We start from the raw sequence: 27,813 nt of genomic DNA, 5'->3' as shown, positions 1-27,813 counted from the left end.
TGAATACCCACTGAGTATGGGTGCTTGGAACCAAGCCTGGGTCCTCTGCAAGAGTAAGATGGGCTTTTATCCCAGAGGCATCTTTCTATACCTTCTTATCTGGAGTAGGCTCTTATACGGACAGAGTATGAACTGTATATAATGAATAAAAGCAAAGATGGCTGCAACACAGAACTTAGTGATAGCTAAGGAGAACACATCATTTAAACCTTATTCTGATATGCTATAAGCAATCACTATCCAGAACTCAAAGAAGCCACCAGTTCAAGACCAAAGGACAAATGTTCCTGGAAATACAACTGGGGTCAGCACAAGAATATCTTTATGAACTCAATTACTTACCAGTCTGTGAAACACAAAACCCTATAGAATGGAACTGATTTACTTTAACATTTATTTGATTAAAAATGAAAACAAATAGAACATCAAATCCATAAATGACATTTATATATTTGCTTACATATATATAAATTTGCACATCTGTATCTTTAACATGCAATCTCAATTAGAACCTCACAATTACCAAAGAGATGTTAACGTAAGGCAATTAAGAATTGTACGTAGAACACATGTATTCCTTATTTGTTTTTGGCAAGGCTGGCTAAAAACAACTTGTGATACTAATGGATCCGAATAGGCAAGTAGCTATTAATTAAATAAATAGCCGTTAGACTGGAAAATGAAGTGTCAGTACAAGCGCAGTGCACTAATATTGTTAAAGAATAGTAATTAACTCACAGCCTTTAGTAGTGGCATAGATATTTATATTTGATTTTGAAGATATTTGTGTCTGTGATGTCAAGTTAATTAAATTATGCCAGGAAGTACATGCACAGCCTCCCCTCGCCATAGCCAGTTCTGTGCTGAGCATTTATCATAAAAGAAAAACATCAGACATGCTCTAAGAAGACACACTGCATCTGAAAGAGGCTAGAGAGGGATACAATTAAATGTCTAATTGTACATGTCAACATATTAGAGGTGTTTAAGATGTAAATAATGAATTCCTTACCACTTTAATCACCATTCTCCATTCTCTGGGCCTCACATTTGTTGATTCTCCTACATAGAGGGACCAGGAAAGGAGTAAAGACACCAGACACCAAGAAGATAAATCTGGGCTCCACACAGGAAGCTGGTGCCCATATTTGGAATAAAGATGAAATCTTTGCCAAAGCAAAAAGTCCCACGAAAGAGAAAGGAGAGGAAAGCTTAGGGGTAGGACATTCTGACAAGTTATATGTAGGTAAAGAACTTGAAGTCCATGTAAAACATTCCTACACAGAGGAGAGGGGTGGTAGTCAGGTGGGAACCCCAGCTTAAACCAGCTCATTACGGAAATTCTGCGTAAGCCTAGAAAGGGAGGTTACACAGTTCTCACTACTTTATATGGGTTCTGTTTAATTAGATTTCATGCTCCTGAGGATGGAAATGTAGGCTAAAGGCAGCAGGACTGGTTAAAGTCTCTTGTGAGAGACGAGTTGTGAATGGGAAACAATGGATGTCGCAGTGGTTAGGGGCACAAGCTGTTCTTGCAGAGGACCAAAGGTCAGTCCTTGATACCCATAAGAATTATGTATGACTCCAGTTCCAAGGCACTCAAGACCCTGTTCTGGCATTCAAGTGCATCAGAAACACATGCAGAGGAGCGTCCGAGAGTGCACACACACACACACACACACACACACTAACATACATATTTATAAAAAATAGATGTGAACATGCTTTCCTAAACTGCATTTTAGATTTCTTAGGGCAAAGGCAATGCCCTCCTCTTCTGCTCACTTGCCCATGACATATAATACAGTAGGTGCCGACCTTTTGATATTAGCACTGGGCCTTCTGGAATAAGAATGCCTTGTGAATAAACAAGTCAAAGAAACCTACAGAGATGCAAGTAGGGGCCATTCTACTGTGAGGTGATAAATTCTGTGATCGATTGAGGCTTAGCATAGTCCCAAGAAATCATTACTGAATTACTCGGTAATAACAACCAGAGGAGAGCAAAGTGTTTGCTCTCCCTGCAGTACAAATGCTGATCGCCAGTTTCCTGGGATCTGGACAAATAAAACTTGGGTTTTAATTAAAGTGTGACCAAATTAATTGGAAGTCACTGTATTGGGTGATACTTTCCAACCAGAATGTTATTTATTTTTGCTGCAGCTTTCTAATTTATCTTCCTTTCCTGAAAATGTAAAAATTCTTTCGGCCCTTTAATTGTAGGAAAACATCAGGTTGGCAGAATTAAATAGAATCATGAAAGCCCGAATTTGTCTTTTTCCCTCTGAGTAAGTTTTAGATGCTTAAGTTGTTGCTGCTGTGACTCATGTCATTGAGTGTATTTGTAGATAATGTGGTTATAATAGTGATGATGTCAGCCGTACTGACAACAGTCATGTCTGGTTTCTAGAAATGTGCTCAGTCATAACCCTCTATGTCAAAAAGGTGCTCTTTTCATTAGTCTGCTCACCAAACAAAGAAGCCATTTAACTGAATTGGTGGATTGTCACCTCTGCGATGTGATGTGGCATGATTAATCCACGGCAATTCTCATTGCCATTTAAGTCCACAGGAATGTTACCTGTGTCTTTTGTTGTCAAGGGATGAAATGGAGTTACCGGATAAAAAGATTTTTCTCTTCTTGATTTTGACCCTTAACTTTATACTGATTTTGCTAGGGGTGGGAATCCACAGAAACTGAAGACATATAAAGCAATTTATCTTCGGTAGATGGTGACTTTGTCGATTTCCATTCCAAAAGTAGGCAAATGATCAAAAATTTGAATTTCTTAATAATGGACAAAGTACCTTCCAAAGAGTACTTTGCGAGGATATCTAATAAAAGCCCAGTGCAAATCAGATGCTAGGGTCCAGCTTGAGGGCTACTCAGGTCATCCCAAGCTCTTCTTGTCTCTCTGGGCACACAGGGTAGGCTGTGCTGCCTTTCTCCTCCAAGGTGTCTGGGCAGAACAAGTCTGCTGCAGCTGCTAGCATATCCATTCCCCTACTAATATCCCCCACGACCAAGAGAGATGTGACTCATATATTATCTAGTTCTTTCTCATCTGTGTTGAAAGCACTTAATGACCAGGTGTCTTCTCTCAGCAAGGCTAAGGGTAGCCTGTCAAAACACTGTGATGGATTACGTGCTTGGTGACCTTCTGTGACAGAGGCTGGGGTGCTCTGTGTGCCAAGCTGGACATCCCCACAGTGAGACAGAGATTCCCAGAGGAAAGCCCCTCTTGATTCTACCTGCTTGCAAAGGGCCCCTCCCTGCAGGAAGGCATTAGCCAAGGCTTTGGAAGTAGAGGCCACACTGGCCTCAAGGGATTAGACTTTGAAAGTCTAATAGAAGGAGAAGCTATGAATAAAATCTCTCCTCTATACTCAGGAGTCACTACTTACTGGGCTCTCAGAGGTTGCGCTCAAGGGCACATTTGCACATTTCTTTGGGGGAAAAACCCCTCTGATTTACAATACAAATAACACATTTACTGTTCATTTACTTATTTATTTTTAATGTTTTCTTCTTTTTATTTGCTGCCCCTCCCCTCAAAGTCAGTAAAAAAAAATTCAACAAAAACAAAATAAAGCAAAAACCCCCAAATCACCATCCTCACAGCATGTGCACATTCCCAGAGATGCGGAGACGGCCTGGGTGGAAGACATGCCTGTGCCATAGGAGGCTGTATGTACGTCTTTAAGCCAGCCTCAAAGCAGTGGTAGCTCCAGTTTGTGCAGAAATAAAAAAAGAAGGCTCACAGGCGACACTGTGCCATGAGCCCAATTAAACGTTTTTTTTTTTCCTCCAGGAATTCTGTCAAGAAGTTCCGAAGCAGCATACTTTAAATGCTGGAGACGGAAATTCCTGTGTGTGTGTTCTTCCAGACCGGCACTCCCATTGTAATGGCACCTAATCACGGGATCTTGTTCACTGATGGCTGAAAGTCACATCACATCTTTCCTCCAAATCCCGGCGCCTGGTGCAGTGTCTTGACTTCAGAGGCCTTAGTAAAACCATTTGTAATGAATGGCTAAACATATGTAGACCAGCCTCCTCTTTGGTAGGTTTATCTGCAAAGACTATTAATCTGTCTTCAAGAGTTCTATTCTACTGGCTTCTTAGAGATTAAGTAAAACAGTAGGCTTTACTTAAGGCTGTTTCTAGTGAAGATTATAAAGTGAGATAAGAAAAAAAAAAAAAAAAAAAAAGAGCTGAACTCCGGGCTCTGATGGAGTGGGTTTCTGCCAGGTACTTACTGAACCAGATTTAGGGTTATCTGGTGAGGTGGATTTAGGGGTACCTGGTGAGGTAGATTAGTGAGAGAGAACCAATAAAAACATTTAATTTATTGGCCAGTGTGAGGAGGCTAGGGGTGTAGGGCACAAAGTCAGACCAAGAGGTTATGCAAATAAAAGACATTTCCTTCACACAGGCTAGCCTAGAGTGCCCTGGCTTCCTCCCTGAGCAGCAGGTCCTTCATTCTAGGTCGGAGTCACTCCCCACTGAAATGTGACTGGTATCCTAGCTCTCAGCCATCTGCTCTTTTCTGGACAACAGCTCTTCAGTTCTTGTTCTCTCCACTGCCTGCTTCGTTCACTGTTTCATACATTTTAGTTTTGGGGTGTACTTGTATTTTCTTTTGATATCATAACATAATTTTGGGAATTTGTCCCCTCCCTTTCCTCCTGCCAAACCCTCCCATGTCTCTCCCCAACATTCCTTCAAATTAATCTTTTAAATACTAATTGTTGCATACATGTATATGTATGTATATACATATATATTCCTAAATCTAACCTGTTCAGTCCATATTATGCTATCTGTATGTATGTTTTCAGAGCTGATCATATGGCACTGGACAACCAAATAATGGTATGTTTTCTTCTTCTAGGAAGGACTATCTGTCTTCCTCTGCTTCTCGTTTGCATATAATTCTTTGTGTAGGGCTGAGGTCTCATGGGCTTTTCTCTGTTCTGTATGGCATATCTATTACTGTCACACTTGTTCAGCGCTTGTTTGATCAGTCATGCTAGTGAGACTTTTTGGGTGTAGATTCTGATATTACTAAGAGACTGCCTCTCCTCCTATTGATGCCAGACAATGCCATCCTCTGCTATATATGCAGCTGAAACCATGGGTCACTCCATGTGTACTCTTTGGGTAGTGGTTTAGTCCCTGGGAGCTCTGGGGAATCTGGTTGTTTGGTATTGTTCTTCCTATGTGGCTGCAAACCCCTTCAGCTCCTTCAGTCCTTTCTCTAAGTCCTCCACTGGGGACGCTGTGCTCAGTCCAATGGTTGGCTGTGAGCATCTGCCTTTGTATTTGTCAGCTCTCAGGAAACAAGGCTCCTGTCATCAAGCACTTCTTGGGATCAGCAATACTGTCCAGGGTTTGGAGTTCATATATGAGATGGGTCTCCAGGTGGGGCATTCTCTGGATGTTCTTTCCTTCAGTCTTTGCTTTACACTTTGTCCCCATATTTCCTCTAGATAGGAGACATTCTTGGTTAGAAATTTGAAGATGAGTGGGTGGCCCCATGCCCACACTGGGGCCTTGCCTAACCTCTGGAAATGGTCTCTACAAGTTCTCCCTCCCCCTTTTTTGGGGGGGCATGTCAGCTAATCTCCTCCATGTTGAGTCCTAGATGCCTCTTGCTTTTCTGGCATCTGGGACTTGCTGGTGGCTACCCCTGTTCCCCATACCCCATTGCCACATACCTCTGTTCAAATTCCTGACCCTCTGTATATCACCCTGTCTTCTCTTATACCTGGTCCTGTCCCCCATTTCTCTTCCCCCACTTCTCTTCCCCCCAAGTCCTTGATATCCTCTACCTCCTATGTGTATTTTGTTCCCCCTTCAAAGAAGGACTGAAGCATCCAAAATTTGGGCTTTCTTCTTCTTGAGCTTTATACGATCTGTGAATTGTATTTTGGGTATTCCAAACCTTTTGGCTAATAACCACTTAACAGTGAGTGCATACCATGTGTTTTCTTTTGTAACTAGGTTACCTCACTTGGGATCATACTTTCTACTTCTATCCATTTAACTTTGAATGTCATGAAGTCATTGTTTTTAAGAGCTGAGTAGTACTCCATTGTATTGGCTTGTATATGTTAAACATTGACTATATTTGGCTGATAAAGCCAATTTAGTCATGCATTATTTTTGATATGTCTTTGATTATTTTTGTTGTTTAATTTTTTATTTTTATTATTATTACTTTTTACTTATTTACTTTACATCCTGCTCACTGCCCCCATCCTGGTCAACCCTCCTGGTCACCTCTCCCTCAGTTCCTCCCCTTCCCCCATTCCCTTCTCCTTTGAGGAGCTGAAACTCCCTGGGTATCCCTCTTCCCTAGCACAACAAGTATCTGTGAGATTAGGTGCATCTTCTCCCACTGATGCCAAACAAGGCATCTCAGCTAGAAGAATATATCCCAAAGACAGGCAATAGATCTTGGGATAGTACCTGCTCCATTTGTTCGGGACCCACATGAAGACTAAGCTCATATATGCTACATGGGGAGACCTAAGTCCAGCCTGTGTATGTTCTTTGGTTGGTGGTTTAGTCTCTGAAAGGCCCAAGGGTCCAGGTTAGTTGATTCTTCTGACCTTCCTATGGAGCTCCTATTTCCTTTGGGGCCCCCAGTCCTTACCCAAACTCTTCCACAAGAGTCCACAAGCTCCACCCACTGGTTGTGGGTTTCTATATCTGTCTGAGTCAGCTGGACAGCCATGTTAGACTCCAGTCTACAAGCAAAACAAAGTATCACTAATAGGGTTAAAGATTAGTGCTTGGCTCATGGGATGGGTCTCAAGTTGGGCTGGTTATTGGTTGGCCCTTCCCCCAGTCTCTGATCCATCCTCAATCATTGAATTTCTTGTACTCAGGGCAACTTTTGGATCAAAAGTTTTGTGAGTGGGTTGGTGCTCCTATTATTCCACTATTCTTGTTGTTGTTATTTATTTTTGTTTGTGTCTGGGCTTGTTTGCATTTTTTAAGATGGATGACTTTGAATTAGTCTTTCACTTGCTCTATTTGTTACAGGTCTGTTCATGTTGTTAATTTCTTGGTTTAATTTTGGTGGTTTGGCTGAATCTTAAAAATCATTTGCTTCTTTTAGATTTTCCAGATTCATGGAGTAAAACCTTTTAAAATATTCACTTATAATATTCTGCATTTCTTCGGTGTCTATTGTAATGTTTCCTTGTTAACTTATGGTTTTGTTCATTTGGCTCTTGTCTATCTTTTGAAAGAGGGCTAAGGGTCTATCAATTCTTTTTTATTTCTTAAAAAAAAAACTAGTTTTTAGATTTGTTGATTCTTTGTCTTATTTTCTTTACTTTTGATTTCTGTTCTGATTTTTATTATTGACTGCCTGGCTGTTGATTGGGTTTAGATTTGTTTGTTTTTCTAACTTTTTGAGTTGCATCATTAAGCCATATATTTGTGTTCTCTCGGAATTTTAATATAGGCAGTTAATGCTCTAAATTCCCCTTGTAGGACTGCATTCTGTGGCCCAGAGGTTTTGTGGGTTTGTTGTTGTTGTTTTATTTTGCTTTTCAGTTGTCATTTAGTTTCAGGGACTTTTTTCTTTCTTTCTTGGTTTCTTCTTTGGCCCACTCACTGTTTGATAACAAGTTGTTTAATCTCCATGAGTGTATATATTTATTATGTATTTCTTGCTGTCAATTTTAAGAGTTATGGCCTTGTGGTCAGGATACAAGGAGCTCTTTCAGTCTTTTTGAATTTGCAAGATTTGTTTTGGATCCCAAGATGTGGTCTATTTACTGTAATAATATTTTCTCTATTTTTTAAATATCAAGTATGAAAGGATGGACACTAAGGTTTTTTTTTTTTTTCCAAAGATGTGGTAGGAAGCTGCTGAGAAAAAGAAAACAAGGAAGATACAGATTCTTTGGAAGTCTACTCTGTGTGGGTCACAGGACCCACTAGATTGCACAAGGTCTGTGCAGTCAGAACTCCTAAGCAGCAAGCTTACCATTGGAGAGGCAGTGTTTACACAGAGCTGTAGCTTACAAGTCCAGATTTAAATCTCATTTCTTATCTATTTTTCCACATCATTAAGGATACGTTGCCAGACCGAATATAAGGGGTTGTGGGTTCCCATCTACTGCTAATCGCCAACCTTTCTGCATTCTAATACAAATAACAACAAAAGTAACACCAAGTGAGACAGCACACAGAAACTCCTGACTAAGATGATGCTCAACAAATGTTGAATCTTAAACTGCAGTTAGAAAGTGAAACCTAGTAATGGGGTATCATATCTAGATTATTCATTTTTTGTGTTAACTCTGTTGGTACTCTGCACAAAAATGATGGTGCAGAAATTCAATTATCTACATCCTTGTATCTTATAACCACACTTAAAACGTAAGAGGAATTTATTTCTTCTGTAGGTAATTAATCATGGTGAGGAGAGAGCTAAGAAATTGTCTTGTATCACTTTACTCAAATATATTTTTAATACCAGTATTAGAAAAGATAAAATCTAATTTGACAAAAAAGTCTTGGATCAAATCAAACTTATCCAAAATTCTCTGGGCAATGAATTTAGTTAATGGTATTTCTATTACTAATCTCTCCACTTGTAGTGACCATAGCATAAACCTGGCATTAAAATGAACAATGTATTCCTCTTCATTTCAGTAACTGAGTTTCCCAGATGAAACAGTATACCATCAGTAGCCTACTTCGATTCAATTGATGCCTTCATTTTCCTAGACAGGACCATTTGCACCATTTTGCATTAAGACTATTTGTGCTAACATTCTAATCATTAGAATAATTAAAATTAGTTTTGACTGGGCGTCCCTTAAATTTCAGACTATTTTATGTCATTATACCTTAATAATTTCTGAAGCCAGTAATGCTCTGCATAATCATTTGTTTTTACTTTATTTTAGCAAATCAGATGCCATTTAATGGATGCCTGTAGCGTGGCATTGTCGGGGCTCTGTGCCTAGACCTATGTAATCTTTTAGCTGGAATTTTCCCTTTTGATGGACAGATTTGATATATCAATGGCATAAATTTAATTATAAAAACATCCCTATCCTTTAACAGCATCATCTGTAACGTGTCATTGGCCTTCCCTGAAGTTCCCCTTTCAATCAATCTCATCCCTTCATCAATTTTCAGTCCTATGATCCATTGAAGTAAAAGTAATTTTGTTAAAATCAATAAAAAATCACATGGTTGCCATTTCTTCATAATATAACAACTTTTATAACATTTTAAGTGGTATGTTTTCTTTTCTCAAGTTTATTAGAAGTATCTGTTGGGGTCCAATATTATATTATTTACAGTTCTCAGTAGAAAATCAAAAGAAGACTTAAATGAGGCAACTGGAAAAGTTTTCATAAGCTGTGTCCAAGAGTACAAGCAGAGCTGAGGAAAAGAGGAAGGTATAGAAATACATTCCAGAGAGAGCTGTGGGAGGGAGTCGTGACTCACTTAGGCACAAGGGAACAAGGGGTAGGAACAATTGTTAGGCTCTGAAGAGAATAACTCTACAAGTAAAAGAATAGATGATATAAGAAAGTGACCCCACAGGGAGGGAGATGATGAATTCATTTTCCTTGTGCCCCATCAACTCCCAATGGAAGTCCCCAATGACCATGCCCAACCAGAAGCTGGGGAGAAGTATGACTTTTCATGTGAGCTTATAAATGTCAGGCTTTACGGCACAAAGTGGAGTACACAGTGATAATTGTGTCTCTGGAGTGAAAAGAAACTGCGAGCTTCAAAGTACATGGCTCTAAAATACTTTATGAACGGATTGACTTAAACTGAACAAACGAGAAAGCTGCCTTCATGGATTCTGAGGACACGGAGTTAAAGAGGAAGGCTGGGTGAGACTGAACGAGGTAATACTGCTCTGTAACTCTGCCTGGGGTGGTTCAGGCACCCCGGCCTGACTCCCATAGCCCTGAGATAGCCTGTCTTCCAAGAGGTCTCCCATAACCAGGGACATGGGTCTCACCCATGTCCCAATATCTGCCCCATCTGGGATCCCCAGGGAGTCCAGTGGATGTGGAATGTATACATTCTGCTGGAGCACCAGTTTCCTTCCAGTCTGCAACACAGCTTAGGAAGTTAATTTAACAGATCTCTACAGAACATTTCACCATAATATAAAAATATACCTTCTTCTCAGCACCTCATGTTACCTTCTCCATAACTGAACATACAATGGGACACAAAACAAGCCTCAACAGATACAACAAAACTGAAATGATTCCATGCATTTTCCCAGATTACCACAGACTAAGGCTGGTCTTTAATAACAACAGAAATTCCACATACTTATGGAAACTAAATAACTCTCTACTCAAACAATCACATTGCAGGGGGAAAATTAAAGACTGTATAGAATTTAATGAAAACAAAGGCACAGCCTACCCTAACTTATGAGACACAAGGAAAGCAGGGCTAAGAAGAAAATTGACAGCACTAAGTGCCTTCATAATGAAACTGGAGAGATCCTATACTAGCAACTTAACAGCACATCTGAAAGCCCTAGAACAAACAGAAATAAACACATCTAAGAGAAGGAGATGTCAGGAAATAATTAAACTCAAGGCTGAAACCAACCAATTAGAAACAAAAAGAACTATACAAAGAATCAACAAAACTAAGAGTTCAAACTAACTGAAGAGTACAGGAACAGTAACCAAATGACCCTATTAAAAATGGAGATCAGAATGAAACAGAGAATTCTCAACTGAGGAAACTTGAATGGCTGAGAAGCACCTAAGAAAATGCTCACCATCCTTAGTCATCAGAGAAATGCAAATCAAAACAACCCTGAGATTCCTCTTTACAGTAGTCAGAATAGCTAAGATCAAAAACTCAGATGACAGCAGATGCTGGCAAGGATGTGGAGAAAGAGGAATACTCCTCCATTGCTGGAGGGATTGCAAGCTAGTACAATCACTCTGGAAATCAGTCTGCCATTTCTCAGAAAACTGGACATACTACTGTCTGAAGACTCAGATATTCCACTCCTGGGCATATATCCAAAAGATGTTCCAACACATAATACGAACACATGCTCCACTATGCTCAAAGCAGCCATATTTATAGTAGCCAGAAACTGGAAACAACCAGATGTCCCTCAACAGAGAGATGGATACAGAAAATGTGGTACATTTACACAATGGAAAGCTACTCAGCTATTAAAAACAATGACTTTATGAAATTCTCAGGCAAATGAATGGATCTAGAAAATATCATCCTGAGTGAGGTAACTCATTCACAAAAGAACACACTTTTGTACTCACTGATAAATAGATATTAGGCAAAGAGCTTGGAATACCCATGATACAACTCATGGACACATGAAGCTCAAGAGAAAAAATGACCAAAGAGTGGATGCTTCAGACCTACTTAGAAGGGAACCAAATAATGAAGGGAAGTAGAGGGTAGAAGGGAGTTGGAAGAAAGAGGATGGGGAGGGAGAAAGTGGGGTAAAAGCAGGGAAGTAATGGAGAAGATGTGCAGAGAGTCAGGAAGTTGAACAGAGTTGTGTAGCAATGGAGAAAGGAAAACTGAGGGTAGCAACCAGAAAGTCCCTGAAGCCTCCCAGGACACCATGGGGATGATATTAGCTAAAATACCCCACAAATGGGAGGGAGAACCTGTCAAGACCATATCTGAAGATTAGCTAGGCATAGCCCCTGGTTGAGGGATGTAGCCACCCACCCATCTCCAAAATTTTAACCTAGAATTGCTCCTGTCTAAAGGAAATACAGGGACAAAGAATGGAGCAGAGACTAAAAGAAAGGCCATCTAGAGACTTCCCCACTTGAGGATCCATCATATACAGACACCAAACACAGACACTATTGTTGATGCCAAGAAATGTTTGCTGACAGGAGCCTGATGCAGCTGTCTCCTGTGAGGCTCTGCCAGAGCCTGACCAATACAGATGCAGATGATCAAAGCTAATCATTGGACTGATTACAAAGACCCTACTGGAAGAGTTAAGAGAAGGAATAAAGGAGCTGAGGGTGCCCTATTTGGCATCAATGGGGGCAGAGGTCCTTTGTCCTGTGAAGGCTTGTTTCCCCAGTGTAGAGGAATGTTAGGGAGGTGAGGCTGGAGTGGTTGGTTGGATGGGGGAGCAACCTCATATATAGAAGCAGATTAAGGGGAATAAGATGAGGGTCTGCTGAGAGAAAATAGGGAAAAGGGGATAACATTTGAAATGTAAATAAATAAAATATCTAATTAAAAAAAGAAGGGAGACAAAACAACAGAAATCTAGAAAATTTTTAAAAATCATAAGATTATACTACAGAAGCCCATATTTAACAAAACCTTTAAAATGTAGATGAAGTGAATAATTTTCTAAATAGATATCATGTACCAACTTTAAATCAGGATCAGGTTAACTATTTACACAGTCATATAACCCCTAAGAGAATAGAAGCAATTATTAAAAATCTCCCAACCAAATAAAGCACAGGACCAGACAGTTTTAGGGCAGAATTCTATCAGACCTTCAAAGAAGACCTAATAACAATATACTTCAAACTATCCCACAAAATCGAAAGAACACTACCTGCTTTGTTCTATGAAGCCACACTTACTTTGATATCTAAACCACACAAAGACCAAACAAGAGAAAAAAATCTTCAGACCAATTTCACTTATAAATTTTGATGTAAAAATGCTCAATAAAATTTTCATAAATCAAATCCAAGAACATACCAAAACTATCATTCACTATGATCTAGTTGGTTTCATCACAGGGACGCAGGCATGGTTCAGTATTGGAAATCCACCATTGTAATCCACTATATAAAATACCACAAAGAAAAAAACCACATTATTATCTCATTAGATGCTGAAAAGGCCTTTCACAAAATATAACATTCCTTCATGTTAAAAGCCTTGGAGAGATCAGGAATTCAAGGCACATACTTAAACATAGTAAAGGCAATATACATAGAACCAATAGCCAACATCAAATTAAATGCAGAGAAATTTGCCACAATCTCACTAAAATGAGGGACAAGACAAGGCTGCCCACTTTCTCCCTGTTTATTCAAGATAGTATTCTAGCTAGAGCAATTAGATAAGCAATGGAGGTCAAAGGGAGACAGTTTGGAAAGGAAGAAGACAAGGTATCACAATTTGTGAATGATATGATAGTATACTTAAGGGACCCAAAAAATTTCTACCAGAGAACTCCTACAGCTGATAAACAATTTTAGCAAAGTGGCTAGATATAAAATTAACTCAAGAAAATCAGTAGACTTTCTCTATACAAAGGACAAATGGGCTGAAAAGAAAATTAGGGAAACAACACCCTTCACAATAGTCACAAATAATAGAAAATACCCTAGTGTGATTTTAACCAAGCAGATGAAAGATGTGCATGACAAGAATTTCAAGTTTCTGAACAAAGAAATTGAGGAAGACCTCAGAAGACAAAAAGATCTTCCATGCTCATGAATGGGCAGGATTAACATAGTAAAAATGGCCATCTTACCAAAAGCAATCTACAGATTCATTGCAATCCCCATCAAAATTCCAACCCAATTTTTCAGAACAGAAACAGAAAAATCAATTCTCAACTTCATATGGAGGAACAAAAAACCCAGAACAGCAAAAACAATTCTCAACAATAAAAGAACTTCCAGAGAAATCATCATTTCTGACCTTGCGCTGTACTACAGAGCAATAGTGATAAACAAACAAAAACAAATAGTGCTGGTACAAAGACAAACAGGTCGATCAAGGGAATAGAATTGAAGATCCAGAAATAATCCTATACACCTATGGTCACTTTATCTTTGACAAAGAAGCCAAGACCATTCAGTAGAAAAAAGAAAGCATCTTTAACAAATAGTGCTAGTTTAACTGGTGGTCTGCATGCATAAGAATGCAAATTGATCCATTTTTATCTTTGTCTAAAAAGCTCAAGTCCAAGTGGATCAAGAACCTTCTCATAAAACCAGATACACTGAATTTAATAGAAGAGAAAGTGGGAAAAAGTTTCTAACACATTGGCATAGGGAACTTTTCCTGAACAGAATATCAATGGCTAATGCTCTAAGATCAAGAATTGACAAATGGGACCTCATGAAACTGAAAAACTTCTGAAAGGCAAAGGACACTGTCAACAGGATAAACAGCAACCTACAATATGGGAAAAGATCTTTACTAATCCTACATCTGATAGAGAGCTAAAATCCAAAATATACAAAGAACTCAATATGTTAGACTCCAGAAAACCTAATACCCCAATTAAAAATGGGCTACAGAGCTAAAAAAAAAATTGTCAACTGAGGAGTCCTGAATAGCCAAGAAGTACCTAAGAAATGTTCAATGTCCTTAGTCATCAGGGAAATGCAAATCAAGATGACCGCAAGATTCTACCTCACATCAATCAGAATGGCTAAAATAAAAAGCTCAGTGAATAGCAGATGCTGGCAAGAATGTGGAGAAACAGAAATACCCATTCATTGCTGGTGGGATTGCAATCTGGTTCAGCCACTCTGGAAATTAATCTGAAGGGGTCATCAGAAAACTGAAAATAGTTCTACCTGAAGGCCCAGATATAAATATAGATATAGATGTAGATAGATAGATATAGATATAGATATAGAGATAGAGATAGATATATAGATATATAGATATATAGATATATATATAGATATATAGATATATACTTGACATATTCCCAAATGTGCTCCACCATACCACTAGGACATGTGCTCTACTATGTTCATAGCAGCCGTTTTATAATTGCTAGAAAATGGAAACAACCCAGATGTCCCTTAACCAAAGAATTTATACAGAAAATTTGGTATATTTACACAATGTAATCCTGCTCAGCTATTGAAAACAAGGACATCACACATTTTTGCATGGAAATGGATGGAACTAGAAAATATCATTCTGAGTGATGTAACCCAGACCCAAAAGGACATATATGGTATGTACTCAGTGATAAGTGGATATTACCCAAAAAGTTCAGAATACTAATTCAACTCACACACCACATAAAGCTTAACAAAAAGAAATGCCCAAGTGTGGATGCTCCAGTCCCACTTAGAAGGGGGAACAAAATAATTATGGGAAGCAGTTGAAGGAGGGCAGTGGAGGGAAAGGGGAACTAGATCAGGTATGGGTGAAGACAGGAGGCCAGGAGAATGAATAGAAATATGTAGCATTGTGAAGTGGAAAACAGCTATAAAATCCTGAGACACCAGGGATGTGAGAGGCTCCTAGAATCCAGTGGGGATGACATTAGCCAAAATGCCCAACCGCGTGGAGATGGAACCTGAAGAGACCACCTCTAGTATATAGGCACGGACCTCAGGTGAGGGCTGGGACCATCCACCCATCTCAAAAGTTCTGATCCAGAATTGCTCCTGTCTAAAGGAAATGCAGAAACTGAAAGAATGGCCATCCAGGGACCGCCCCAACTCGGGATCCATCCCATAGACAGACACCAACTCTGCTACTTCTGCTGATACCAAGATGTACTTGCAGACAGAAACCTGACCTGGCTGTCCTCTACTATCACCTGACTGAGACAGATGCAGATACTTAACAAACCACTGGACTGATCCCAGGGATCCCAATGGAAGTGTTAGGGGACTAAATAGGCTGAAGGGGATTGCGGCTCCATAGGGAGAACAATAGTATCAATTAGGCAGACCCCTCGGACCTTGCAGGGACTAAGTTACTAACCAAAGAGCATACATGGGCTCGTTTGTGGTCCCCAATACATATGTAGCAGAGAACTGCCTGGTCTGGCCTCAGTGTGAGGGGTTGCTTGGTCCTGTGGAGGCTTGATGCCCCAGAGAAGGAAGATGCTAGAGGGGTGACATGGGAGAGGGGTAGGTGGCTTGGGAAGCACCCTCTTAGAGATGAATAGGAGAAGGGATGCAGTCTAATCAGAGAAACATACACACCAGGAACTATACACAAAAGAGTCTGGGACAAGGTTTATATTAAGGTATAATAACCATTATAAAAGCCCAGATGTCTAAATAGTACATCTCAATTGCAGAATTAGGTTTGATTTCTCTAAAGATGGGTCATTTAGGTGGAATGCAGAAGGATCTGTAAGATTTGGGGAGATTTGTTTGTTGAACCAGTATTTCTTGAGCTCCCGTTATCCAACTTATTGGTATTTTAGATGTTTGAGGAAGAGCAGAGACCAAGGCAATAGCAAACAGCAAACAAGGTAAAATCAAGAAGGAAGAGGAATCTGGATTTGAGACAATTCTCTAATATCTTGCCTTTCTGCACATCAGTGAGAAGACACACTACCTGCCGTCTCAGGGCTATCTTTTCAAGAATCTCGGGAGAGCAGTCTAGAAAGATGTTGCAACTCTTTCTAGCAGGGATTACGTAGGTCTGCTGTTAGTCTGGAGTAAACTACAACCCATCCCAGAATGTGCTGGGCCTTCTCTGGACTTGCAGAACAGCAGAGAGGGGAGGCTCTGCTGTTTACTATGCTGAGCAACAGCATACTTGTTTCTTACCCAGATTCATGGCTTCCGGATGCATGCATGAAATCATGACGACTTACTTAGTGATAATAGGGTTAACTTCAGACTCTCCAGTCATTCTTGGCAGATTTTGGTAAGAGTAGAAGTTGATGGAATCATGGCTTTCTGGAACAGAGAAGCTAAAATCAGGGTCAGAAACATAAGCACCTTCTAGATTCTGGCAGGAGTATTTTCACCCATCAGGTGTCACTGTGTCTCATACTTTATTGTTGCTGCTATTAACTACCTCACAGAAGATGACTTAAAAGGGAAGGGCTGCTGTGGTCTATGGTTTCGGGACTTTTCTTCCTTGGCTCCACTGCCAATGTGCATGTGAAGCACTCATTCTTTTTGATTGGCTTCTTTGAGTAGAGTTCACGTTCAGTGAAATATTTTAAAGCCTACACATTTTGATGCATTTCAGAAAACTCTGTGTGTGTGTGTGTGTGTGTGTGTGTGTAGTTTCCCACCATACCCTCAAGATCTAACTCTTTCCATCGCTCCAATAGTCCCCTGGCCTCCTGTGTCACACAAACCTTCCTGTTTCCTTACCACCACCCTGAGGTGACTGCCGACTTGTTTTCTATCCCTTGATCTTTATGGTGTAAGTGAGGTTTTCAGGGTGAGCTTCTGTGTGTCTAACTTTGATCAAACAGTGTAGTGTTTTTGAGATCCTCCTATACAACTGATTGCAGTTATCTTTTGCTTGCTGAGGAACTTTGTAGTGAGAATATGCCATAATTTTATTACTCATCCACCTGTGATGGTTTTTAATACTCTTCAGGAGGTTTGAGATCATGGGTAAAATGACTATTGCTTTATACTTTTCTGGGGACATACATTTTCATTTTTTATCAGGGAAGTGCCTAAAAATGTAATTGGGCTGAATGCCAATTCTATCAAGATCTGCCAAACTTCTCCAAAATGGCTACACTTCTCCACAGTCGCATCAGCAATGGGGAGTTCCATGTTCGTCTGCATTCTGAGTGGCACCAGGAGTAGTCACACTGGATGTGTGATGGATCTTACTGTGGTCTTCATATGCATTTCTCCAGTGACTGATGGCGCCAAGCACCTCCATTTGCATTTGTGACCACGTATACACCTCAAACTTTCAGCTACTAAAAAGGTCTAACTTTTTAGCATTGATTTCTAAGAGTTCTTCAGTTAATCTGGAAACAAGCCCTTTACCGGGCAGGTACACAATGAAGGCTTTATCCTAATACAACGAAGCTTTTAAATGTTTACCTAAAAATAAATTATTTATTTCTATTACTCATTTAACAGACAGGTATTTACACATGTCCGTTTACCAAAAGACTTCAGTCAATTATATACCTATGGATTAGAGTGTCTGTCATGAGTCCTATGATTTCAGACACTTAGATTGAAGTGAGGCAGTCTAGTTAGTCACCACAGTGAAGTTAAATTAGAAGGTCTGTCACAGCCTACCCAGGATCACGTTTCCTTTTTATTGATTTATTAGAGAAGACAATATGATTAGGTATGAATCTTCTGGTCTCCTTTAGTTGGTGTGGCTATATAACATGTCAATAATACAGTATGTTTTTAGATTAAAAAATATATATGGTAGTTAGAGTGTTTAGGCTTAATAAGAGTGTCAGCTGTTACCGTAAAGTTATACTGTAATAATTTTCCAGATTTGTTTTTCGCTCTTCCATTTCACTTTTACTTCTTCCTTCTTATCTCTTTATTGGTTAGTGTTCTTCCAAGAATGAGAACAAATTGAAGCAAATTGAAGATTTCATATATACATTCATATATAATTAAGAAAATTTGCAAACACACTCATGTGTGTGTGTGTGAGAGAGAGAGAGAGAGATTGAGAGAGAGAGAGAGAGAGAGAGAGAGAGAGAGAGAGAGAGAGAGAGAGAGAGAGAGAGAAAGGACAAGATGGGGTGATATTGTAAAGAAGTAGATCATGTTTGTGGCTGTGGAGAAGCCCCACAATCTGCCATCTACAAGCTGAAAGCCCAGCAAAGTTGTCCAGTAGAGTTGTTATGCCACTCCAAGTGTGATTATCAGAGGATAGCAGTATTGCTGTCTGAGGGCAGAAGCTTTTAGCTCAGCTCAAGCAGAGAGAATTTACCCCTCATCCAATGTTTTATTCAGCTTAGCTCTCAATATTGAATCATACTTAAATCATTTTGGTGAGGGTGATTTTCTATACTCTATCAATTCAAATGTTAGTGTCTTCTAGAAACATTCTATAGACACATCAGAAATGTAGTTTTAGCAGCTATGTAGGCAATGGTGGCCCAGTCAAATTGACTCAGCATATTCTATATTCTCCTACTCACTCGGTATCCCTCTTCTTCTTCCCTTCTCCCTCTCCACCTCTTCCTTCTCTCTTTTGTATTTCCGTCCCGATGTATCTTCCCCATTCCCCAGAACACAGCTTTATATTTCCGTGTGAGTTTATAATTATAGCAGGCAGTTATAGCACAGGTGCTCAATACGTCTGAGACAACTTGAAAAACAATGCACCAGGCTATGGCTCATGCTGTTGCAGGGTCTTAGGCTTCTATCCTCAGCTTTGTACACCTCTCCTAGCACAATTCTTTTGCTTTAAATAGTTGGCTGTCTATGATTCTGATTTTCCTGTTCCTCCTGCACATCTGTTTGGACTGAATTCTTCAGCTTGCCATATAAATATGACTTTGTTTTGAAAATAATTTTTGATGGGTGCTTTGGGTTTCTCCTGCAATTACTAACTTGTGTTCTGAACATTCTCTTCACCTAGACACAACACTTCAACCACCATTCCCTGGGGCCTCAGGCACTTACTCACTCATGCTAGCTCTGAACATCCTTGTAATTAAATTCCAAAAATGGTGTGTTCCTTGGACTGAGCAGTGTCAGGGATTGAAAAATTACTGCCAGTAGATTAAATCTGGCCCAAGTATGATTTTGTATGGTCTTTGAGCTAAGATTTTGTTTTTATAGTTTTAAGATGTTATAAAATCAAACAACAAAAAAGGATGACATGTTAGAGATTTTACATGCCTCATTAAACAGAAACTATTTACAGTTTTATTCTTTTCTGAAGAACCAAATCTACAACACAGTGTAGAAGAGGAAGTCGTGTTCCTGCACATAAAGTATCTTTGGTGTAGTCTGACTAGCCAGTTTAACTATGCAGACCACACAAAATTCACTTTAGGGAGAATTTCCAGAAGGCTGCAGCAATTCTCCAAAGCAGCACTGAAGGACTCGGGGAGTGATTGCTCATGACTGACTGAGATGCACTCAACAAACAGTGGTGCAAGGATGAGCCTCAAATTGAAAATGACAAGGATAAAGCTCCAAATTATACAAAAATTGAGCTTTTTTCTCCATTTGTCCTCTGGAGCAACACATGGGGGGCTATCACCAAGGATTTGTTTATATGATGACAGGTGATAATTCATTCACGAGATCTTAGAGGCAGTAAGTGGGTATACAATAATGGGAATAATACAATGGGAATCGCCCATTTTTATTGATTTATACACACCTTATCTATATTGTTCATCATACAGAGAAAATTCCCAGCCTTACTTGCTCTTTTTCTACACTGTAACATTTACATCTGAACACTACACTGACTATTTTAGAGAAACATTCTTCACTGAGTTTCCCCAAACTTTTAATACCAGTTAGTTTCACCATGAAAGGACCTTGACTATATTATGTCTCTAGTTTAATCTTCAACTCACAAACTAATTTTTACAGTTCTGGGGATTAAATCAAGCATATCACACACTAAGCAAGAAATCTATCAATTGATCTGTATACATCTCTGGCAAACCTCTTACCTGATGACACATTTTCTCCTATGTTTTTGTCATTATCTATTTGTGGGTTTTTCTTTCGTCCATTCTTCTCTGCCATTTTGCTTTTGCCCTTTCAGCTCCCTAACACTAGATATGAGAGAAAAGGATATAGAGGAAAGGAAAGAGTGAATAAAGTTGGGGGTCAGAAACTGAGAGGTGTTATCATTAGACTACTTCTTGCTGATTAAGGGTGTTGAGCTCCTTGAGACAAGTTTGATCTTTGCCATTAAGATATTTCATTCTTTTCCTGTTTTTTCTTCTTTGTGTATGACTACTTAATAAAGCGAGACCAACAACCAACCAACAACCCATCTCTTGGTACCCTAGCTTTTATACATCTTCTGAAAAGCCCCAAGGATTCCAAATGTCACACAATCACAGAAACTATCTTCAGGGGACAAAATCACTACCCGACTGAAGCAAGAAGCAAATCATAGTCAGCTGTTGTAGATAATATGAAGCAGCCCCATATCCCACACCTGATATTAAAATAAAAACATCTTCTTATAATATATCTGGGTTTTTGAAAAAAAAACAAAACTCCAAAACTGTCACTACACTTGAGACATCTGTCTTTAATTCTATATGCTCTTTGTTGTCCAAATCCTTTCACTAGGAAGCCTTCCCAGCTCTCCTCAGTTGGAATCCCTTCTCTGGGCCTCAGGGTCTCAATGTCTGGAGCAAGGCATTTTCAAGCCAGATCACTGGCCTAAAACTCTTTGAGCTTGAGTATAGCATGACTTTAATGCATACACCCACAGACTTTATCAAGTGTAGGTTTTGGTTTCTGGTGATAGACAACCTTGTAGGCTGGACAAATGGAAAGAGCCTCCACAGCACGACTTTCATGCCCATTGCCCTAGTAGGTTTCTGGCATCGTGTGGAGCCAAGGCTGAAATTTCAGCTATTCAGACACTAAAATGACAATGCCAAGGGCTTTGATGCATTCAGTCCCTGTAAGCTGTTGTCACGTGACACAACAGGCTGTGCTGTTCTAGCTTGAACTTTTACCTCTGCTGATGCCTCCTGCATTATAATGTGCATGTGTATATCTTATTAGGGGTTTTGTTTCTGTGCTGGAACACCATGACCAAAACCAAACTGAAGGGGTTTATTTTAGTTTACATCTTGTAGTCCATCATCCAGGGAAGTCAGGGCAGGAACTTAGAGCAGAAACCTGGAGTCAGGAACAGAGGCTGAGGACATTGAGAATTACTGTTTACTAGCTTTCACTCTATGGCTTTCTAAGCCCCTTTTTATACCATGCAGGCCCACCTGCCTAGGGATAGCACTACCCACAGTGGACTAGGTGTCTCACATCAATCATCAATTAAGAAAATATACCACAGGCTTCCTCACCAGCTTGTCTGATGGGGACATTTTCTCAACTGACGTTGCTTCTTTATAAAAGACTCTAGTTTCTGTCAAGTTGACATTAAACAAGCCAGCACAGCATGTGTGTGTGTGTGTGTGTGTGTGTGTGTGTGTATGTATGTATGTATTTCAAAAGGTGGTTGTGAGGAGAGTGTAGAGGATTGGAATCTACTCACACCAACTCAGTCTGTTATGTACCCTGAGGACCTTAGGACAGTGTAAAGTTCTGATTAAATGTAATGTTGTTACAATTATTTTTTCATTTAATTTTAGGAATTAGAAAAATATTGAATATGCTTTCTATGTGATATTAATGATTCTCTGACAGATAAGTATCCAGGGCTTCTGCGAATTATTGACTTTGAATTTCTCTTACAGAAATAGATCCTGGTCAGGAAAACCTGTGGTGCCAGAGATGTGTAGAAGAAATAAATCTGACCCAGAAAATGTTCACACTACTGAAAGTACAGTCAATTTTCAATTAATTGGGCAGAAGCAGTTTTGCCAGAATGCAGATAGTCAGTGATTTACTGAGTGGCACAGTAAACTGTGTGCCAAATGTTTCCATTTAAATGCTAATTATTAGTTTAAAAGTATATTTTAGGATTCTTTGTACAACTGTAATAAATGACTAAATCACTAGTTTTTAAAAATTATTCTCATGTAAATAGTTTCCATTGTATTTGTTTTCATCGAGTGTATATGTGCACCTGTGTGCAGGTGTGCTTCTGCCTGTATTCACCTCTATATGAAGGTCAGTGGACAGACAGTCTAAAGGTTGTTCCTCTGGTGTCATTTTTTAATTATTTTTTTTTTCTTTTGGAAACATTTTTTGATGAGTCTGAACTCACCTGCTCCAGGGATCTGTCTGTTTAGGTCTTAGCACTGGGATTGCAAACTCACCTGCTCCAGGGATCTGTCTGTTTAGGTCTTAGCACTGGGATTATAAACATGGATCACAGTCGCCAGCAGCAGGGACACCTCACCCTCCTCCTCTTCCTCAGCTTTCTTGGATTTTTTTTTTTTTTAATGAGTATGAATGTCTTGCTGCAAGTATGTGCCTGCAGAGATCAGAAGGCAAGTCATCCCCTGGAACTGGAGTTATAAACTTCCATGTGGGTTCTGGGAAGCAAACCTGGATCATTTGCAACCCAATACCCACCTTCTTTCATGTGAGCTCTTGAAGTCAAACCAAAGTCTCAAAGCCTGCCATGCAAGCACATTGCTGGCAGATGGTTGCTATAATCATGGTCCATTTCAAAAGTTAACTATGTTTGGTAAGTCAGTGCTACAATGAAAGAATAACACAGGGCAAATGTTTAAAGCCAATGATATCAGGGTATTCTTTTATTTCTAAATAAGGATCTAAATCATCCTATGACAACTTAGCCAATTGCCTGGTAATGCAATTTATTTTGGTCATCTAAATTACAAATGCTCATTTAAATTTGAAGTAACAAATGTTCTCATTCTCTTAGAAGCTTAGAATCCATTTTTATAGTAAAAATATGTATAACTGGGAAATACTGAAGTACATCTTTTTGACAGATAGGATGTCTAACAGCCCATTTCAAAGAGAAGCAACAGTGGGTCCTGCAGGAAGTCATCGGGGAGAACAAACATAGAACAAAGGAGAAAAATGCAATGCAGGGTTCCTACTCTACTTCCCAAAGTGGCCAGGATTTACAATCAGCAGAGCACCAGTTGTTAAGTATAGCTCTATCCTTTTCAGATACTAGAGATCAGGCTTGAGAGCAATGCCTGGTTGGGGTCACATGGATGGAAGCAGGGAGAGGGGACCCAAGCCTCTTCTTATGCACTCCATAGATTCACGTTGCTCTTACTGGGCTAAATGGAGTAGCAGCACTCAAAGATGGTGTGGTCTCTTGGAATCCATGTCTCCATCTTGTCATAATAATCCTGGCCTGACCATTTAGCTTTGGTACAGAAGAAAGCAGATAAACAATTCGAAGTTCTTCAGCTAGGTCTTGATTTCAAGTGTTCTGTACAAGAAATTCCAACTCATTCTCATACTTGGTGCAAGCTGTGTGTGATAACTGAGATATTTATGTGGGTAGGTTGGAGACTTCAGTGGGAGGCTCAAGATGAATAGGGCAATGAAAACAGAAAGATATTTTTCTTAGAGAAGCTTTGAGATGTAATGAATAAAAATCAGAGTAGACACTGCATGGGGTGGTGGGATCCTGGAGCTCTGGTGCACTTAGCATTGTATTTCCTTGTGCTGACAGGCATGTCGTCCCTGCACACACTACAGCTATTGATGTTTAGTTGCGAGGATCTCTGCTGTCATAGTGCATATGTTGACTGATTAATTCTTCACAGCAGAGAACGCGCTAGTTGTGAGAAGTTGCCCAAATTTTTATTCTACAATTGAACAAATAGGAGTGGGAGGATAGCGTTAGACTCAAACTGCACAGAATATTTGCTTCTGCAGTTCTAATATTGATCTCGGAGTGTGCTTAAAACATCGCTATAGCAACAATCACTATTCAGTAGGAGAAAGCAATACATTATGTACGCAAAGAAAGAAATGAGAAAAGAATATTTCAGATGATCCTGTTTTATGCCCTGCTGATGGATATGCACTGCCTGTTGAAAATTACTTTTGCACTGGACAGTGTCTAGAAAATTAGGTGGTCAGTAGTTATGCACTTGCTGTGGAATATGTCACCAGTTCTAACGCAATCTCACAAAGAACAGCATCTTTGTGACTAAGACTCCCCACAGAAAGAAAGAATCTAATCATGTTTGGAGTCAATCTGCTGAAAAAAAGGAAAATGTTATTTCAAAAACAAGATTTATTATTTTTATATATGTGTGTGCATGTGCTTGTGACACGTGTCTGTGACTTTTGGAGGACAGATGATGTGTCAGATGCCCTGAAGCTGAAGTTATAGGTGGTTTTAAGTTAGCTAATGTGAATGCTCAGAACTGAGCTCTGATGTCTACTACAAGAGCAGCAAGTGCTCTAGACCTCTGAGCAAATAGATGCTAAGCCATCTAGTAGCTGAAAATTGATGCATAGGATACATTGCATTAATAGTTATAGGTGTTTCGGGGAACAGAAGGCTGGAAAGGCAAATTAAACTTCAGAAAACATAGCCCTGATATAGTCATCTGAAATGAGCTGGAGGTGGCTAAGATTGGACATTCCAGGAACCATGAGTCAGCTAATGATGGCTGACCCGGGATATCTAGGGACCCTGGTATGAGTGATGATGTAACCAATTATGTAACTGTTGGCAAAATACAACCTTTATTCGAGTTTTATATAAATATGTTCTTGAAATCAGAGGCAAGTGACTTCTGTCTATGCCTTCACCTGATCTTGCCTGTGTCTGATTGTAGACCTCTGTGCCTACACGCTGGTTTGCATTTGTGCCCACCTTGTGCTACCCATATGTGTGAGCTGATATCTATGGGTTTGTTAGTGAATAAAGTATTGCACATGTACTTGTGGCTCCTTTGCACTCTCTTTAACTTCTAGCTCCTCAAAATGACCTTTCCTGGTTTTGGCACGGTAGGCAAGATATACCTTCATGCATAAATGGACTATCTTCCCCCATAACTGAGGAAGTTATACAGTAGATCTGGCCCAAACAGTACATGGTGTGCAATTGCAGCTATTCTGGGCCCTCATGGAAAAGTATAAGGGACTCCTGCATCATTGGAAGAGGCTTACTGAGTCTTGGAAGACTCCATGCTTCGAAAGAAGCACATAACAGTAAGAAAAGGTAGGTTAGTTGTTCCTGGCTGCATTGAAGGCTGCTGCTGAAGAAATACTGTGATGGGAAGTTTCATGATCTATTATCTATGGAGGGGAAGATAGAAGCCTAGATGTGTGCTTTGGACTGTGAGCTCCATGAGGGAACCTCTATTAATGAATGGTGAGGAAGAATATGAGGAAGTCCATTAACTACTGCTGCACGCATGACTGGGAATCTGGCAGAGAGGGAGGGAGAGGGAGACAGAGAGACAGGGAGGCAGAGAGACAGAGACAAAAAGACAGAGGGAAGAGGAAGGAAGAGGGAAGGACAGGAGGAGGAGGAAGAGAAGAGAGACAGGATGCTAGAACAGTCCTTGAATTTGATGGTCAGACCCACCAAAGGTAGAAGTCATTCATACAAAGCCCTAGTAAATGGAAACTTTAGGATTCTTTGGAAAGTCAGATATATTAGATGATGCTTTACTGGGTCAAACACACAAAAGAGTGCTTTCCTAAAACAAACACAAGGGAAAGGATGTTTTACTAAAGCAGACACAAGAAGGGCCATTTCATTGAAGTAGACACGGGTGAAAAGATATTTGGGTAAAGCAAGCAAGTCATGAAGGATTATTTGCTAAAGACATGCATGTATTGTTCTGCCTTACATTGCATAGTTGATCTTTTTGTTAGGACTCCATAGAAAGAAATTCACTAAAATGTTTCTGGTGGTGGGCTGTGACTTCTTGTCACCTACATGGACTCAGGTCAATTGGCAGAATGACATGGGCTGATACAGACTCACTTGCTAAGGCAAGACATGGGCTGATGCAGGACCTGTGGAGAACACATGTTTGGAGGGAATATAAGTAGGATTCCACGGACAGTAATGGAGGCTGGGCTTGGGTAGTCTGGGCTTGGCTTGCCTGTAGAGCTAGCTGTGCAATTCTTGTTTGTCTCACATCTTCACTGATCTTTGCTTTGACCCTGGTCCGTCCTGCCGATTTGTGTTTTTATCTTTACTCTACCTAACGGGACTGCTGATATATCTGTGAAGAGTGTTTGAGTGGATCGAGCTACCGCTGCTAACTCAGATGAGCTGAACTGCTGATTTCCTGACAACACTGATGGGATTTTCTTCAAAGAACCATTTCTAAACAGGCCCATTTCCCCTATATCCTTTCTTTCCCACTACCTCTGGTGGGTGGTGGGTAGAAGAAAGATTAAGACACTTAAGAAGCTTCATTAAAAGTAGGCTCTGAAATTTTAAATCTATACCTTATACTCCTTACACTGTAACAAGTCATAGTAACCGGGCAAGTAGTTCAGACAGAGTCCTGAGAAGCTAGTCCTTGCCTAATCATTACCTCTGGGATGAGAAGGTAGATAGTGTCTCACTGATGACAGAGAAGCTAGAGGAATTAACGCCCATTACATCTGCCCCCTTTTAGACATTGATTTAGGTCCTGTGACCACCTAATCAGGGGAAACACTTGCTAATGATCTGTATGATAGCTGGAGAACATCTATTATAGGACAGTACTGTTGCCAAAGACTATAAATGGACTTCTTACATGGAATTAACACACACACATTTCATATATATATATAAATATATATATGTATATATGAGTGTGTATATATATAGTGTGTGTATAGTGTGTATGTGTGTGTGTGTGTGTGTGTTTGTGTGTGTGTGTGTACTTTTTTCCTGAGTTGGGAATGTCCCAGACCATGTCTGTTGCAAACTCCAATGGGGCTAAGTGAGAACATTTTACTACTAGAAATGAGGGACTTGATCTTAGCCTATGATCTGAGCAGTTTATTTAGAACTCTGGTTACATTATGAGCCCTATGCAGGCTTTCATATACAGAAGGTAGTTATAACAATGCATTTCTGCACATTGTACAGACAAAAGAGGGGCAGGGAGAGGGCAGGTGGAAATACGAGCTGCCCAGTGCCTTTGAAGAAAAGGAAAGATGGAGTAGACAACACACAACCACAAACAAACAGCAGGAGTACAGTGTAGCTCTTACACCTTGATATGGGTAGAGTTCTTACTAGTTAGAGTAGATGAGGTGATGATAGATTGTCAGTTAAATGAAGCTTAAACTGCTTCCATGGTACCAGCAATTTCCTAATGGACACTAAGTCAGAACTAATAAGTATACACAGGCACAACTGAAGGCGCCTACATCAGATAACTTTGCCTTTTGTTTGGGTGAGGTTTGGCTGAGGGATACCTCAGAAGAGTGGAAGACCCATATTAAACTGATAGTTCTCTTGTATCATATCAATGCTCAGAAAGTGCTGGACCACATGGATACTGA

Source organism: Micromys minutus (assembly GCF_963924665.1).
Source record: "Micromys minutus genome assembly, chromosome: 26".
Classification (NCBI taxonomy): domain Eukaryota; kingdom Metazoa; phylum Chordata; class Mammalia; order Rodentia; family Muridae; genus Micromys; species Micromys minutus.
This window is presented reverse-complemented; position numbering follows the sequence as displayed.